Below are 18,475 nucleotides of genomic sequence, written 5' to 3'. Positions count from 1 at the left end.
CATTTCAAACTGAACAATTCAATAGCATTTAGTACATTCGCAGTGTTGTGTAACCACTACCTCCGTCTAGTTCCAAAACATTTCCATCACTCCAACATAAGACCCCATACCCACCTCCCCTAAACCCCCTCACAACCACTAATCTGCTTCCTGTTCCTATGGATTTGCCAATTCTGGACGTTTCACATAAATTGAATCATATAAGATGTGACCTTTTGTGTCTGGCTCCTTTCACTTAGCATCATGTCTCTGAGGTTCATCCATGTTGCAGCATGTGTCAGTGCTTCATTCCTTTTTACGGCCAAATAATATTCCGTTGTCTACATCCACCACAGTTTGTCTATTGTTTCATCTATTGATAGATATTTGAGCTCTTTCTACCTTTAGGCTATTGCGAGTAGTGCTGCTAAATAAGTTTACTTCATTTGTTCATTCATTCATTTCAATATAATTGACATATAATATTGTAAAAACATGAAACACTTCACACATTTGCATGTCATCCTTTCGCAGGGGCAGTTTAATCTTTTCTGTATGTTCCAATTTTTTGGATATGTGGTGCTGCAGTGAGCACTGAATGTTTATTTTAAAAGGAAAATTTAATCACTACTATAAATAGGAAAACTGTATTTTTCTAATAGGAAATAGAATAGATATATAACTATTATAAGTAAAAATTTCACCGGTGTAGCACATAAAATCACCCGGTGTACTCTCAGATTCAGTAGTAAAAAGCCTGGACTCTGCATGTGGTTGGCCTTGACTTTGAATCCTGGTTTTGCCATCTGAACCTGGCCAATGTCCTGTCCTCCCCCAGCCCCCCTGAATATTGCACAGGTTAGCAGCACGGACCCCCGTGCAGTCAAAAAATCCGAACATAACTTTACAGGTGGCCCTCATATCCATGGCTCCTCACGGAGGATTCAACCAACTACAGGTTGTGTAGTACCGTAGTATTTACTGAAAAAAATTGGTTGTGTAAGCGGACCCGCATTGTTCAAGGGTCAACAGTACTTGTAATTGCTTCCTCCTGAAGTTGTTGTGAGAATTAAAAACATGTAAGGTGCTCAGCGCTGTCAGGCACATAGTAAGTGCTCAGTGTGTGAAAGCTGGTAGGTAGGATCACAGGTCATAAACAGGAACAGTAACAGTACTAGTAGCTAACAAAGCAAGTATTTGCCATGTGCCACGAACCTGTGGAGCGTCTTGCATGTGCATTATCTCACATAATCCCCACAAAGTTCAAATTATTATTACCCCCATTTTGTAGGTCAGAAAACAGGCTAAGAGAGGTGGAGCCAGTAGTTGAAGGTCATACAGCAGAGACTTGAGCTCTGGGAAGGTTAAATGACAGTATGAGAAGTAACTCCAAGTCCACTGGAATGTCAGGCTGACCCTGGGCACAAATGATTAATTGCAAAAGGGCTGCCTGGGCCTTTGAGGTCCCAGACCTGGCAACTCACTGCGGACCCAGCCTGGAGGCACCTCCCAGCTGTGTCTTTTCATTGAGTCACTCTTTCTCAGGTCTGCCAACAAGAGGCTCCTCACATCTTTTCTAGTTGACTTACCTCTCACAGTTCATGGGATTCACCTGCCCTCCCTGTACCCCATCATCCCTCAGTGTCCCTAAAATTGCCCCTTTCCTCTGCAATCTCTCCTCTTCCACGTTGCATGGAGCCCTCAAGACTGTCACGCAGCCTCTAACTAATTATCCAGCGTTGGTGCAGAAGTTAGCAGGTCTCGAGTTCACATGTATCCATTACGCCTTCATCAACAGGGATGTATCTGATTCACAGTTTCAGGCTGTGTGGAAATCCTGTCGCACCCAAGGGTGAGACTAGCATCGGCTTGTATTAATTTCCTGGGGCTGCCATCATGAATCAATACAAACTTGGTGGCTCAAAACAACAGGAATTTATTCTCCCACAGATCTGGAAGCCAGAAGTCTGAAGTCAAGGTGGCAGCAGGGCCATGCCACACTCCCTCCAAAGGCTCTAGGGGAGGATCCTTCCTCACCTCTTCCATTTTCTGGTGGTTCCTAGCGTTCCTTGGCTTGTGGCCACATCACTCCAATTTCTGCCTCTGTCTTCACATGGCCTTCTCCCTGTGTGCCTCTTTTCCATCTCTTATAAGGACACTCGTTGTTGGATTTAGGGTCCACCCTGATCTAGTATGATCATCACCTTAATTACCTCTGCAAAGACCTTATTTCCTAATAGGTTCACATTTCAAGACTCCAAGTAGACATGAATTTTGGTGGGATGCTACTCAACCCTATTCTTTATAACAGGTTATTGAACCCAATGGGTACAAACAGAAAAGGGTTGAATTTTCCTCCAAAGACAGTTATCAGCCATATTCGTACAAATCTCCCTTTCCCAGCCCTTAGTGGCAGCCTGGGCATATCCTATAGCTTTCTGGCCAGCTTCCAATATTAACAAGTCCCGTCCAGGTCTGGCCAGTATGAAACATCCAGTTTAGTCTCCCACCCTCCAACTCAGTTTTGCCCCAGGGCCTGAGAAACCCAGGGTGGGCCTGGCCACCTCTTGCCCTGCCCCTCCCCTGTGCTTCTGGCTGCCAGAGTGCACCAAACAGGGTGATTCCATGGGCAACCAAATTTGGCCAGTGCTGCATTAAACCAAGTTACCCAGATGTCTTTACTTCAGACTCAGTTGACGTGTGAATACACATCCAAAAGAAGGTAGTTTCCAACCGTATTCCGCCCAGGAAACTCTTGTTCCACAGAACACTCCGCCACCCTGGTGTTCCCCAGACCACGCTTTGGGAAATGCCACACTATATAAAATACTGCAAAATGCAAAGTACATTCACAACTATTATGTGTGCATAGCAAGAGAAGATGAGCTTTTGGGTAAATATACCAACTCTGGAGCATTTTTGTGATTTATTCAGAAAATTGGCTTCTGGATCACTGTGGACAAGACCCAACTTGGCTGGAAGACTGTAATCCCTCAGCAGAGCCACACGGACAGCTAAGCCGGCCAAATTTATTCTGAGAAAGGATAACTCTCATAGTGAAAGGCAAGAACTTTTAAGAAAAATTTATACTATAGTCTAGTCCTACAATGTATGCAATTGTGTTCTGTACATTCATTCAACAATAGGGACTCAGCAGAATAGTAATAATAACAATAATATGATAACGAGAGAAAAGATAGAACAAATACATGTAAGTGCCAGGCAAGGGTTCACCTGCCTTTCTTCTCTGGGGTCCATGCAGTAGTCTCAGCTCCAAGCACCTCTCAGCCCTTAGTATGAGTCCAGTGCTTAAATATCTGCTGTTTTCATATAACACAGCCTCTAAATTTTGGCCAGCTTCATCTGGTGCTCAACTGAGCAATCAACAACCTTCTCCAATTCCACAGAAACCCAGCTATGCTGGACTGACTGCAAGAAACCACGACAGCCTCCAATGTAATGTCTCTCCAAGGGCTTTCAAGGTTAATTTCTGATCATGGTCTGAATTCTATTAACGTAGAGCTGTACTATCACCTCCCATGTGACTCCCATGTAATCGCAAAGATGAATAGAAACTGGTTTTGTCCATATTGTCAAGGTAAATATCTTCTGAAAGCCAGGACCAACCCTACAACTGGGTTCAGTAGGGGCCATCAAGGCAATAGGATTTGAAGAAAGTCAGTCACCATCACTCCACGCCCCATTTCCCATTCCCTCCCCACCCCATACTAAAAAAGCCTAGAGAAAAAAAAAAACTTTTAAAATCTGATGATGTTGGGAATTCCCTGGTGGTCCGGTGGCTAGGACTCCCCACTTCCACTGCCGAGGGCCTGGGTTCAATCACTGATCAGGGAACTAAGATCCCGCAAGCTGCGCGGCTCAGCCAAAAAAAAAAAAAAGTTAAAATCCGATGGTGTCACCTTAATGGGAAACTCTTTAATCCTCAGTAGTCTAGCAAGTTTATCAGTCTATCCACTTAGCCACCAGCTGCTAAAGGTCAGAGGGGGCAGGGATTCACAGCGGCCTGGGGAACACAGAGCCAGTTCTCACTCTCTCTCAATTTCGTCCCCTGCGTAAAATTTCCTACTGCCCACAGAATGATGTCCAAACTCAAGGACCTTCGTCTGCTGGACCTTGCCCACCTCATGAGCTGAGCACCCCAGGGCAGGGTCTGGTTCTCATTTACCTGCAGGTCTGCCCAGCACCTAGCACAGATTTTGGCAGATAAGCCAGAGCACAGGGAATAAAGAAATGTCAAACGAGTGAAAAAGTATCCTGTACAAAACACAGGTAACACATAAGCAAGTCTCGTCATGATGTCATGTAAAAATTTTTTCTTAAAAAAAAAAAAACTTAACTAGAGAGCAATTTAAATCTTTACCAAATTTCTCAGGGAACACCCAAAAAATCCTATTTATAATGTAAAGCAAAACTTCAGAACTTTTGTACTTCTCTTCCACAGCACCTGGCCCCCACATCTCTCTCAAATTCTCCCCAACTCTCTTTCAGATCTAACTTTTCTCATTTCCCCTCCCATCTCCCTTTCCAAATACAGCTCCCACTCTTTTCCAGAAGTATAGGGTAGCTGGCTAAAAGCATGAGCTCTGGGGCTCACCTTGCCAGGTACAAACTCAGTTCTGTCACTCTAATTTGAGCAGGAACCTGGCATGTTAAGTGCCCCATAAATGCAACTTGTTATTTAAATCCTATTGGCTTCTCCATTCTTCTTTTTTTTTTTTTTTTTAACTTGGCCCGCTTTTCCATTAATGCAGTAAGAAATGTGTATGAGTTTCCTAGGGCTGCCAAAACAAATCACCATAAACTTCATGGCTTAAAACAATAAGAATTTATTCTCTCACAGTTCTGGAGGCCAGAAGTCCAGAATCAAGGTGGCAGTAAGGCTGTGCTCCCTCCAGAGGCTCCAGGGAAGATTTTTGCTCCTTGCCTCTTCCAGTTCCTGGTGGCTGTTAGCATTCCTGTGCTTGTGGCCACCAACTCCACTTCCTACCTCTGTCTTCACGTGGCCTTTGCCTGTGGGTCTGTCCTCTGTGTGTCTCGTGAGAACATTTGTCATCGGATTTAGGGCCAACCCAGATAAATCCGGGATTATCTCATTTCAAGATCCTTAATTTAATTACATATGCAAAGACACTTTTTCTAAATAAAGTCACATTCACAGGTTCTGGGGGGTCAGGATATGGACATACCTTTTGTGGGGGGCCAGCATTCACCCACTACAAAATGACACTGGGTCCTTCCTTCTGTGGGTGGTGGACGAGGACAAGGCTGCACACTCCTGTAATTTTTTTCTTTTTTTTCTTAACTTTTAAATTCTTGTAACGATGAATATATCAAGTCAGCAGCCAGCATCAGGTACTTGGCAATGTGGAAGGAAAGAGGCAGATGGCAGAAAGGCACCGTCAACTTTTCCTTTTCACTGACGTTCATCAACTCTTTCATCGATGCAAGTTTGCAGCCATTGCACACCTAATTGCAAGAGCTGCTGCATCTTGCAATTAGGTGTGCAATGCAGGGGGTGAATTGGGCGCAAGAAACAGTGAGTTTCAGCCACATGGTCAGACCCTCAAGCAGACACATCCTGCCGAAGGCCTAGGGACAGAGCATCTCGGCTTTCCCACAGGGGGTGGTGAGCTGCATGGGTTGCTGGCCGCAGTGGGTAGGAGGAGGTGCGGTTCAGGTTAGTTATTTATTGATATTCTGTGTTAAGATTCCTTCCTCGGCTGCACTGAAGGGATCTAGGAGGCAGTGACTTCACGCGACTCAAACTGCAATCAGACAGCCTCTTGGCTCAATGTGTTTATCTACCCAGAACTATTTTTGGTGTGTGTTCATAGACAGCACACACTAAAGTATTTGGGATTTGAGATGCAAGCGTTAAAGAAGATTAAAGTTAGCTGCTAATGAGCATGCCCAGAATAGATATACTCTGTGTGTGTTTGTGTGTGTGCGTGCTCCATGTGTGTGCTCTGTTGTGTGTCTGCAAAGCAGATGTCTACAAGCCTGCCCTTAAGTGGCCTCACCAATGTCCCAGATAAGCTAAGATGTCCATGGATGGAAGATGGAAATGGATGAAAACTGGACTGTCTCAAAATACTGCCTTACCAGACACCCCAATCCCCTCAACTCTGTTCTGCCTGTCCTTCAAAGCCTAGCCCATTCCACCTTATCAAAGAGCCTCGCTTGACCACTCTCTGAACTCCCAGACCACAGATAACAAATAGGTTTCATCTCTAGTACCAACCTGGATCAAACAGGCAGGGAACACCCAGAGCAGCATGTTCAGTGGGATGCTGAGAACATTCAGACCACACCATAGCTTAAAGCTTCTAAAGGTCCCTGCTGTCTAGCCCAGGGTCTAGATAGAGCAGGCACTTAATCCATACTTGTTCAGTAATTAATTTTCATTGTTTGGACTCTGAAGTTAGGTCAGAAGAAAGGTCTCTCTCTGAAGCACCATTCCCTAAGGACTTCTGAGAGTAAACTTGGATGCCCACTAAAGGGTTGAGTGCCCGGGTCTTCTCAGCCCTTCCCTCCATTCTGCACATCTCGTCGACCAAATCCTACGTGTGTACTGGGGAGTCCCCCTCTAAGAGGCTGGCCCTGTAATTGTTCAGCGAGATAATAACATCAGGCTCGTCCATCAAGCCTGCCCCTAACAGTCTGGTTTTCCTAATGGAATGTAGTGTCCTTAAGAAGAACAGAAGCACCATAATGTGAGGTTTTATGCAGGCTGGTTTCTAGCTGTGAGCTATGGACCTGAAATGATAGTTAAATCGATGAAGAGGCACTAAGCTATTGCCTCTGAATCTGGGTGTCCGTAAAACCCAAGTATTGACAGCCCTGAGTGGATGTGTTGCAGGCTGGCTCTTCCAGCCTTGATTGGGGCTCCCTTTCTCTCTCTCTGGACAGGAGCAGCCCAAGAGAAATGGAAATATGACGGCTCCCTGATAGTTTTCACAGTCTGCACGACAGACCACCCCAAGAACAAGACTCCAGGTCAAGTGCTCTTCTCCATTCTGTGGATCTAGTGGGGAGAAATTAGCTCTCAGTGGTATTCCCACTTATGGAGAGAAGCAATTCCTCCCTGGTCTGGCTGTAAGGGGTCTGGCAATGGACCGAGAGGCAGGAAGCCTGTCTTCTTCCCCAACGTCTTTCCCCGTCTCGTGGTGTGACCTTAGCAGGTAACTTAACCTCTCAACTCCTTCGCTGCCTCATCTGTAATGATCCACCTTTATCACTTCATAGTCCTGCTCTAGGATAAATGAGACAAGCCTCTAAAAGCCATATTTTAGTCCCCAAGAAAGACCAGAACCAGGTAAATGCTAAGGGTAGCCATTTCCTTTGCTTTTGCTGTGTGCGTTACTAACCTGTGGGATTTTTAAAATAATGGCGAAAATGAATGGATTTATGCAATTGTTTTCTCCTAGGTGCCTTGAGGCATTTATGGAGTACTGTTTCATTGCTCACCTCTTTTATGGAGTGGATATTGTTAAGCCCATTTCTTAGTCAGCAAACTAATAAGGGAGCTGGCTTTGAAGTGAGCCATGTGGACGGAAGTAATTCCTACTCCTAATCTACTGTGGGGCTCTTCCCTGCCGATGCACAAGTCCCTAGAGGACACTCAGGGATACTGGCTCAGCCAATTGTTGAGCCACGTCTCAGGCATTTTCCCACCCTCCCTCCACTCCAGCTATGCTGACCTGCTTTTACTTCTTTACAAGCACCAAATGCTTTCCAATCTCAAACTATGCACACCTGTTCTCTGTGTGGGAGGCCCTTCCTGCCCATGTTTCCTCTGGCCAATCCCTACCCATCCTTCAGGCATCAGCTTCAATGTCACCTTTGCAGTGAAGTCTTCCATGACCCCCAGGCTTTGCCAAGTCCCCCCATTCTCTGCTCTCACAGGCACTATATTTGTCCTTTACAGAGCTTATCACACCTGTATCTAAGTAATTGTTAGTTTAATGTCTGTCTTCCCCACTAATGATGAGTTCCATGAGGGCAAAGAACTGTTTGTCTTGTTCGTTACTGTGAATCCAGAACTGAGCAGGCACCCAGTAAAAATCTGTGGTATGAGAGGATGGATGGATGATGGATAGACGGATGGATGAAGGGAGGGAGGGAGGGAGGGATGGATGAATAATAGATAAATAGGTGGATGAATGGATGACAGACAGATGTATAGATAATGGATGGATGGATGGATGGAGAAATAAATGGATGGATGGATAGATGGAGAAATAAATGGATGGATGGATAGATGGATGGATTAACAGACAGATGATGGATGGATGTACAGGTAGTGGATGGATGGATGAATGGATGGATATAGTCTGTTTGTAAATGAGAGTGATCCAAATTACCAGTATTCACCATCAAGAGAAAGTTCTAGTTCCAAATGTTCAGAGAAGCTTATGAATACAGACCTAGGCTGTATGTCAGCAGGGTCACGCTCCCACTGACACTCTGGGTAGAATCCTTCTTTGCCTCGTCCTAGTTTCTGACGATGGCTGCCAATCCTTGGTGCTCCCTGGCTTGCAGCTACATTACTTGAATTCCTGCCTTTGTCTTCTCACATCGTTTTCCCTCTTCTTATAAGGACACCAGTCATACTGGATTAAGGGTCCAGCCTACTGCAATATGACTTCATCTTAGCTAATTACACCTGCAGCAACCTTGTTTCCAAACAAGGTCACATCCTGAGGTACTCTTGGTTAGGATTTCAAACGTACCTTTGTGGGGGGTACTCAGTTCAACCCATAACAATATATGAAACAGCAGTGCCTCTCCCAGGTGTGTATCCTAGAGACACCCCTGCCTAGGATGACAAGGAGACACGCCTGAGGATGTTGGTGGAGGCCAGGTTTGTCAAAGCAAGGAGTCAGAGGTGACCTACCTGTCCATGACAGGCTAAATAGATAAACCACATCCGATAAATGCAGATCATGGAATAATATGCATCAGGCAGAAATAATACACTGGATTTGCATATATCACCATGGATAGATCTTAAAAACATAGCGTGAGATGAAAAAAGTAGGAACTAGACTGAGATTTATGATACAACCCCAGTGACATAAATTTAAAACATACACGCCCAAAGAACAACATTATGCATGCTTCATAAGCACTGGAAAGTGGGTTGGAAAGTTTATGTTGTGCACACTGGAGTCGCTGCCCGCGGGAAGCAGGGACAGTGGCGGCCCTAGATGAAGGCAGGCACGAGACGGGTCTGGGATGGACAAGCGCTGGGCCTGTGGCCTAAACCGGGACGTGTGAATCTATGCATGTGTGCATCGGGGTCCACACTTTACAAAGGGAAGAACTCCTGTAGGGGATAGATAGTGATAATTGTGCCGAGGACCTGGGGGGAGTCCAGGGTCTTGCAAGGACACACAGCAGGGATACTTGATGTGCTCTGGAGCAGCAGGGAAGACTCTGGAGAAAACAGCGCTTACGCTAAGACCTGGAGAAGGACCAGAGTTGGGCTGGGTGGGGAAGAGCAGGACAGAAAGTGCCAGGCAGAAGGACCACATGTGTATGAGCCCAGGAAGGCCCAGGCTGGCCTGGGTGCGTCAGCCTGGGAGAAGGGCACAGTCCTGGCGCCATCGCTCTGCCCTCCCCACCACCCCTAAGGAAGGACAGTGGACAGAGCTAGTTGTGGGTGTGTCACCCGCTCAGATGCCCATGGGGACCAGGTGGCAGAAATGAGTAAATGACGCAGGCGCATATGAAACACTTCCACAGAGAATTGCGGGTCTTCCTCTACTTCAAAACAACAGGGCTCTCCGAGTCTCTTTTTCCTCACTTTTGATGGAGACATGGGTGCCGGTTTCTTCTTTAAGAAAAAGAGCGGTGGAGTGTGATGAGAAGCAGCAGCTGACTCAGAGTTGGGGGAACGCTAAGGCGGGCTGGGGCCTGTGGAGGACCCAGAAGGGACACCCCCGCTGAAGGGGCAGCTGCCACTGAGCTTCAGACAATGCCTGCCTTCTCCCGAATGCAGTCCCAGTGTTGACAGCTCTTTCCTTTCTCAAGAGAAGCTGTTGCTCTGGATTTTCATGTGAAATCTTTTCCTTTTACCTGCTACTATCTAATCTGACCATAATGAAGTACCACATCACACCAACTAGGATGCTATCATAAAAGAAATAAAATGGGAAGTAACAAGTGTTGGGGAGGATGTGGAGAAATTGGAACACTCATACTTTGGTGGTGGGAATAAAAAGTGGCCCAGACACTGTGGAAAACAAAGTGGTGGTTTCTCAAAAAGTTAAACATAGAATTACCATGTGACCCAGCAATTCCACTCCTCATTATGTGCCCAAAACAACTGGAAGCAGGTGCTCAAACTAGCTCATCTACAAGCATGTTCATAGCAGCATTATTCACAAATAGCCAAAAGGTAGAAACAACCCAAAGTCCATGAAGGGCTAAGTGCATAAACAAAATGTGGTCTATCCGTACAATGGAATATTATTTGGCCATAAAAAGGAATGAAGTACTGACAGAGGCTACAACATGGATGAACCTCAAGAACATGATGCTAAAGGAAAGAAGCCAGATACAAATGGTCACATAGTATATGATTCCATTTATATATAGTGTCCAACATAGGCAAAACTACAGAGACAGAAAGCAGATTACTGGTTGCCAGGGGCTGGGGGGAGAGGGGAATGGGGACGAATGAATAATGGGTATGGGACTTCCTTTTGGGTGATGAAAGTTTTTTAGAACTAAATCAAGGAGGCAGCTGCACAAGACTGTGACTGTACTGAATACCACCGAATTGTTCACTTTAAAATGGATAATTTCATATTATGTAAATTGCCCCTCAATTAAAAATACTAGAAAATATGTATTTCAAATATTTAAGAGAAAATATATAGGCCAAAAAATAAACAAGCCCACAGACTGAATCTCAGGTCTGTGGTGCCCAGGTGTAAGTCTGGTGCACTTAATAAGTCCCGACAGACGATCTCGTGAAGAGCTGGGAGTTAGGATCCCTGTTTTAACTGGGAGGAAACTGAGGCTCCAAGAGATAAAGGGACTGGATGAGGGTCAAGGGCAGGAGCTGGGGCTGGGGGCCAGAATGTGGTCTCCAAGCAAACTGGTCCCATGTTCCGTGTGCTGGGGCTGAGGGCTGGGAAAAGCACACGAGGGGTGACAGCTACTGAAGAAGGTGGTGGTGAGAGGCCCTGTCAGAGCTGCAAATTCAGACAAGAACCACGCGTGTTGAGACTCCCTTGGAACTGTCACCTCCTCCCCACAAGGCTGGGTGCTCTCGTTCCGAATTTAAGGCAGTTCAGAAGACCCATGCTGAACACTTACTGTGCACAAGGTTTGCGCTACGTGTGAAAATCGTACAAGTACCAAGTCTGACGCCTAAGAGTTCGCTCTGTGCAAAGCCCATTCTACACAAGGGCCTCTCAGATGCTCGCAGCAACTCTATGAGGCAGAAGCAGGACTGGCACACCCTGCAAGCGTTGACTTACACCAATTCAGCCATGCACCGCTGGCCAAAAGAAAGAGGGAGAAATGCTCATTGAAAGGGTGTGGACAATGCCCCGTCTTGTTCGCATGTGGACTTGCCACCCGGGAAGCATGGAAATGGAATATATGGACCTGCTCATATGCAGTCTCCAATCCTGGGAGCCTTTCCTGTGATGAACAGCTGTCTGCGCTAAGTGTGATTCTAAAACAAGGTTTCTCAACCCTTCAGGGGGAGGGCAGTCTATCAGATTTTCAGGTTTGTTTTTTTTTTCCCCTGTACGCGGGCCTCTCACTGTTGTGGCCTCTCCCACTGCGGAGCACAGGCTCCAGACGTGCAGGCTCAGCGGCCATGGCTCACGGGCCCAGCCGCTCCGCGGCATGTGGGATCTTCCTGGACCGCGGCACAAACCCATGTCCCCGGCATCGGCAGGCGGACCCTCAACGACTGCGCCACCAGGGAAGCCCTCAGGTATGTTTTTGCCTTCACTCTGGCTTTAGAATCTAGTACCCATACACACTGCAACTCACAAGTAATAGTATCCCATTCCACAGGTGAGAAGACAGAGGATCACAGGGAATAAGTTACTTGCCCAAGGTCTCTGAGCTAGTAAATGATGAAGAAAATTTGAGCTCAATCTGTTTTACCCTAAAACTCCTTCCTTTTTTCTACACTATACTGCCTCCCTATCTGCAAGAGAGGCCCAAAGGAAATCAGCATGCCAGAACATAGAGACTCTTCAGAGACTCTCACGCCGGGAGGTGGCAGTGAGCAGTCATCTGCATACCTCTTGGTTCTGGATGAGGCCACAAGTAAATTCAAATACAAAAAGATATGTACTGAGCTGTGTAATACTTAGGATTCATCAGATTGCAAGAGATAGAACCTAACTCAGACTGGCTTAAATCAAAAAAGGAAGGTATTGACTCATATAACTGGAAAGATCATGGGATGACGGCTTCAGGCATGGCTGAATCAAGGGCCTCAAATGGTCAGAACACAGTCTGCTTGTCGGTTTGTTTGCGTTCTTCTGTGTTGGCTTTATTCTCAGGGAGATTCTTCCTTCCTTTACATAAAGAGATCAACCACCATCACCATGTTTAAAATTTGACCCCTTAGAAACCCAGCAGAAAGATTTTCTCCATCCCAATAATTCCACCAACATCCCTGAAGTTGGCTCTGATGATCTCAGCTTGGGTCCCCTGAACATCCAGGAACTAATCACTATGGCCAGGGGTGTGTGAGATTCTCCATGATCAGTCCTGGGCCACGAACTCACCTGCAGAGTTTGAGGGTAAGGTGAGCCCGAAATCTTTACAGAAAAGAGTCGGATGCTGTGGCCAGAAGCCAAGGGATCAGGCTTAGGCAGGTGAAGCGGACGGACTTGGTGCCATCCTGGAACACCAAGAACTGGGCTGGGCATGTTCAATACATGATGTCATGTCACGACAACCCTGTATCATTACTGCTGTTTCACGAGGCTCAGAGAAGCTCAACATCGTGGCCAACGCCTCACTTCCAGGTGAGGAGACAGCGCTCCCTGCCCAGAAGCATTCTGCTCTTAGGTAGTGGAGCTAGGACTTGAACCCAGATCTGTCTGACTCGAAGTCCACAGTTTGCTCCTGTCCCAGAGGATCCCCTCCAAGCTGAAGCCCCATGAAACCTCTTCAGCGCTTCGTTCCAGTCTCTTAACTTGCAAATCCAGTCAGCGAGTTCTTTATTTCCACAAATGGTGCTATTAAACTAATGGCTCTGGGAACTACAGGCTGGCCTCTGAGCAGTCAAGCCTTCCCCACGTTCTGCCTTGCAAAGAAATACATTAGGAAGTCCAGTAGCCGAGGCCCAGGTGGAAACATTTACCGGCCGCCATTTTGTTTCAGGATGGCAAAAGGCACCTCAAACCCTGAACTTGAGCTCCTTGTACAGCCTCTAGTCGAGAGCTAAAGGCGGCGGGGGCCAGTCACCTCCTTGTAAAGGGCGGTGGCAGACCTCATCAGGCAAAAAAGCTGAGAAGCCAGGGTTGAAATAGAGGCCTCTTTCTGTTTAGTCAATAAGCAGCTGTGAAGGATGCGTAGGACGGAGCTAAATTTATTTGTTCCTTTCTTTCTCGGAACAGCAGCAACGAGGCTCAGAATGCAGCTGTCTCGCTCTCCCGTGAGCCTTCTGCAGGCACCAGCATGCACAGACGTTGGCTCTCCAGGACGCAAATTTTTTTTTTCCTGTTGGTTCCCTTCCTGCTGCAGGCAGGACTTCCAGGGCCTCTCTCCAGGGGGTAAAACTTTGGAGCTGCCTCCCAGGCCCAGGGTGAAATCATTACCTTTTAAACAGAGAAGGGCTGCTGAATGTAGATACCCTGGCCCTTGTGGCCACACCCTGGAAAACCACAGAAGTCCCGCCAGCCTCTGCTTTCACTGCTCAGACCTGTGGGAAACTTGTAAGACACAGCCGTGTGGGGAGGGGGTGTGGGCATCTTGGGAGGGGCCTCCCACATACAAAGCCAGGCTGCTTTGCCAGAGTCCTTTCTGGAATCCATCTGCCTTCGGAAAGCCTAGTTGAGGGCCACCTTCAGCCAGGCCTTGAGCACACTGGTGGAAGCGGGAGTTTTTTAAGAAGTGCTTTGTTGAGACTTTCGAAAGGTCCCCGCGGGTGGGGAAGTGAAAGGAGGAGGGGACATGGGGGAAGAAACTGCTCCTTTATTTCTAGCCTTGCTTGAACGGCTTCTTGACGGTTACTGCTACGGTTCTGCTGAGTCAGAAGCATCCCCAGCTGCTCGCCGGAAACACAGCTGTTAGGTGAAAATAACCACAGAGCCCAGCACTGAGCATCGTGCACCTTCCAGAAAAGAGGGCAGAAAACCTCAAAACAGAAAAGTACAAAACAATAAAAGAGGCACTGTCAAAAACCCACCACGGCTCGCTCACTCAGCCAAACCTGTGGCTCTCTCCACATCGGTCACAGCTCAGAGACAGAACAAAGTTTGGCAGCTTTACCACAGTAGTAGGTTAAGTAGTGCCCCCTTCCCCCCAAAAGGGAGATGTCTGTATCCTAACCACCGGAACCTGTGTATGTGACCTTACTTGGAAAAGGAGTCTTTTCAGATGTAACAAACTTAAGGATCTCAAGGTGAGGTCATCCTGGATTACCTGGGTGGGCCCTACATTCAATGACAGGTATCCTTAGAAGAGTGAGGCAAAGGGAGATTAGACACTCAGAAGAGCACAGACACACAGACACACAGAGGGGAAGGCCAGGGGAAGACGGGGGAACATTGGACTTTATGCACCTCCAAGCCAAGGAACACCAAGGATGTGGTATGGCAGCCACAGGAAACTAACAAACCACCATGGCTTCCATTCGCCAGGTCTTCTCCCCACCACCCCTTTCCCCTTGTCCAGACGAAAACATTCAGAGTATCTTGGTTGCAAGGTGTCTTACATAAACATTGAGGTTCCCTTTCCTGTGGGCTTAGTAATTATCAGGAAGTAGGATGGTGCCTCAAGGACTCCAGGGTCTAGGGAGGAGCTGGGATCCCTAGGTCTAGGTAAGACTCTGCCACAGACAGAGACGCAGGTGTGTGACCTCATTAACCAGCCACCATTCACTGATGTAGCAGAGCATGGTGCGTTAAAAAACAGGCTCTGGGGCTTCCGTGGTGGCGCAGTGGTTGGGGGTCCACCTGCTGATGCAGGGGACACGGGTTCGTGCCCCGGTCCGGGAGGATCCCGCATGCCGCGGAGCGGCTAGGCCCGTGAGCCATGGCCGCTGGGCCTGTGCGTCCGGAGCCTGTGCTCCGCAACGGGAGAGGCCACAACAGTGAGAGGCCCATGTACCGCAAAAAACAAAAAAAACAGGCTCTGGGTTTGAATACTGGTTCTGCCATTTACTAGCTGTGTTGCCTGGGGTAAGCTACTTAACTTCTCTGGGCCTCAGTTTCCTCACTGATACAATGGGGACATGACCCATTATACATTGGGGATCCATCTGTACAATGGAGAGATGAGCTGAAAACCATCCTGCTATTAAACATATAGAGAGATGTTGAAAAGAATAATTACTGTTAATGCATAACAAAGTTTCTAAGGAAATAGGGGTAATTCCCAGGGGCCAAAAATAAAGACGGAAAGAAAGCCCAAAGTTGATAGTGCAGTACCTGAAGTGACTGGGGACAGGAGGCACCACCTTGGGTCACACAAGGCTGGGAGCTGGAACCAGAAAACCATCATAAAGCTGGGTCCTTCATGAGCTTCCATCCTGATACAGTTGTAAGGATTAAGTGAGTTGGTACATGCAAAGTTGTACTTGGATGAGGCTGTACTCGACAGCTCTTATTGTTTAGTGCTTTACACAATGTAGTAACTGACTATTTTTTTTGGCAGTTCAACATCTATGGCACCATATTTTGGTAACAGCGTCCCAATTTACCTTTGGGAGAGCATCTCTCTTCCACCCCCCTGGAAGGAGGATATACAACTCAGACCTGGCCGATCAGAGTCAGGAATTACTCAGGGATGGGTGTGTGATCCTAAGTGGGTTAATCAGACTGAATAATGGTTGAAATATGGGGAAAGAGAAATTCACTTTCTCTTGGATCTGCATCTGTGTGGGATATGAGCCTGGAGCTGCTGGATGCTATCTCTGTCACTATCTGGGTACAGCCTGCCTGAGGATGAGGCCAAAACCAAGGAAAGCAAAGATGAGAGATAGAGAGATTCCCAATGACATTGTCTGAGTTCCTGGATCCAGCAGAGCCTGAAACCATCAGTACCTCCAAACTTCTGCCCTCCTTCCATACTGAGACTCCAATTACATGTAGGGTCAGCCATCTAATATTGTTTCAGAGTCTCTGATGCTGTGGTCATTTTTTTCCTAGTCTTTTTTCTCCCTGGGCTACAGTTTGAATAACTTCTATTATTGTGTCAACATGTGTACTAATTTTTTCTTATGCAACTTTTAATGTGCTGTTGTTTAATATGCTAAGAATATGTTGAATATGCTGTTTAATATGTAAACCTATCCAGTGAATTTTACATTTTAGATATTGTATATTTCCTTTCTAGAAGTTTCATTTGGTTCTTTAAAATTTTTTTCTTCCACTTCTCATTATGTTCATGTTTTCCTTTAAATCTTTGAACATATTTCTAATAGCTGTTTTAAAGTCCTTGTCTGTTAATTACACCATCTTTATCATTTTGAATCTGTTTATAGTGACTGATATTTCTCTTGGTAATGGTTCACATTTCTATGCTTCTTCTTTACATGTCTAGTAATTTTTTATTAGATGCTAGATATTATTAATGTTATGAATTGAATGTCTAGATTTTGTTGTTGATTTTGGAGGGAAGTTAAGTTATTTACTGGTCAGCTTGATTTTTTGAGGCTTTTTGAAAAGCTTTGTTGGGGTGGATCTAGAGAAGCCTTTCTTCTAAGGCTAGTTTAGCCCTACTACTAAGGTCTGACCTCACTGTGGTCTCTAATGAATGCCCTGGATGTTCAATAGGTTATTCCCATCCTGACTTGCTGAATTTGAACGTCCCCCAATCCCATAAGAGCTCTGGGAATTATTCAGTGTATACTTCCACAGTAGTTGTTCTTTGCCAACTTTGTAGCATTTTATCCAAAGCCTGAGCAACTTAGTATTCAGCCAATGACTCAAAGGGCTCCTTATACAGATTTCTGGCACTGTTTATCTATGTAGTACCATCTTCTCTGGAACTTTGCCTCACAAATTCCAGCCTCATCAACCTCTGCATATGATCATCTATGTCTCCTCAACTCAAAGAGGTCACTATGCTCTGCTTAGAATCATCCTTCCTGTGCTGCAATCTAAAAAGTACTTCCAGGCAGAAAGGTGATCACAGGCCCACTCATTTGCGTCCTTTCTTTCAGGCTCACAGTTCTGCACAGCCTGTTGCCCAATGTCTGAAACCAGTTGTTTCATATATTTTGTCCAGTTTTCTAGTTGTGTACAGCTGGAAAACAAGTCTGGTGCCAGTTACTTCATTATGGCCAGAGGCAGAAGCTTACTCTAACTAACTTGAGAGAAAAAAAAGTATGCATTGGAAGGGCCTAGGGAGATTCACAGAATAGATGTAATAGCCAAAGAACAGTCCTTAGAAGGCCACAGAAGCTCTGGAGACCCAGGGGAACTAAGAGTCAGTCTCTTCTGGGCACAGATGCCTGGATGAATGAGCTCCGACCCTGTGGAGTCCTTCTAGACTCAAATTTCTGGGAGAATATATCTGGACAAGACACAGTCATGGGCTTGTGTCTTGGCCAGAGGAGAGTAAGGCACTCTGATTAATGACACTACCAAGACGACATCCAGGACTTCTCTGGTGGCGCAGTGGTTGAAAATCAGCCTGCCAGTGCAGGGGACACAGGTTCGACCCCTGGTCCAGGAAGATCCCACATGCTGTGGAGCAACTAAGCCCGTGCGCCACAACTACTGAGCCTGCACTCTAGAGCTCGTGAGCCACAACTACTGAGTCCATGTGCCACAACTACTGAAGACCGTGCACCTAGAGCCCGTGCTCCACAACAGAAGCCACCGCAATGAGAAGCCCACACGCCACAACAAAGAGTAGCCCCCGCTCATTGCAACTAGAGAAAGCCCGCGTGCAGCAACGAAGACCCAACGCAGCCATAAATAAATAAATAAATAATCTGTACAATTGATTGTATTTAAACAAACAAAAAGACGACATCCAATGGGGGAATATGGATCACCAAAACAAAACTGGGTTGCTCTTTCCAGAAGAAAGGAGAAAGGCTGATAGGCAAGCAAAAACAATAGACACAGTACCCAACGTCCACTAGAGAACATCTTTAAGAACGGTTGACTTTTAAACTCAGAGCCTTGGTGTTTATTTTTGCTGTTTCCACACTAGACTGCATAGCTGTCCTTCCCCTGATATCCCTACCTTCCCCTGCAACACAGAAAGACCTTCCCAGCGACAATTGCTCTTTATGGGCAACATATAGACAATA

The 18,475-nt window shown here is 46.4% G+C and overlaps 1 protein-coding gene and 1 non-coding gene across 15 annotated transcripts in view; both read right to left on the bottom strand.

Moving 5' to 3' along the window:
- Positions 1-18,475, bottom strand: part of SPRING1 (SREBF pathway regulator in golgi 1) — a 321,466-nt gene that overhangs the window by 174,112 nt on the left and 128,879 nt on the right. The window lies entirely within an intron of this gene.
- Positions 469-574, bottom strand: LOC117307773 (U6 spliceosomal RNA). The gene has a single exon (XR_004521650.1). It is a non-coding gene; the product is annotated as a U6 spliceosomal RNA (small nuclear RNA).

The sequence above is a fragment of the Tursiops truncatus genome, chromosome 13 (genome assembly GCF_011762595.2).
Source record: "Tursiops truncatus isolate mTurTru1 chromosome 13, mTurTru1.mat.Y, whole genome shotgun sequence".
Taxonomy (NCBI): domain Eukaryota; kingdom Metazoa; phylum Chordata; class Mammalia; order Artiodactyla; family Delphinidae; genus Tursiops; species Tursiops truncatus.
Note: the sequence above shows the minus strand (reverse complement) of the source record. Positions and strands in the feature narration are given on the sequence as shown.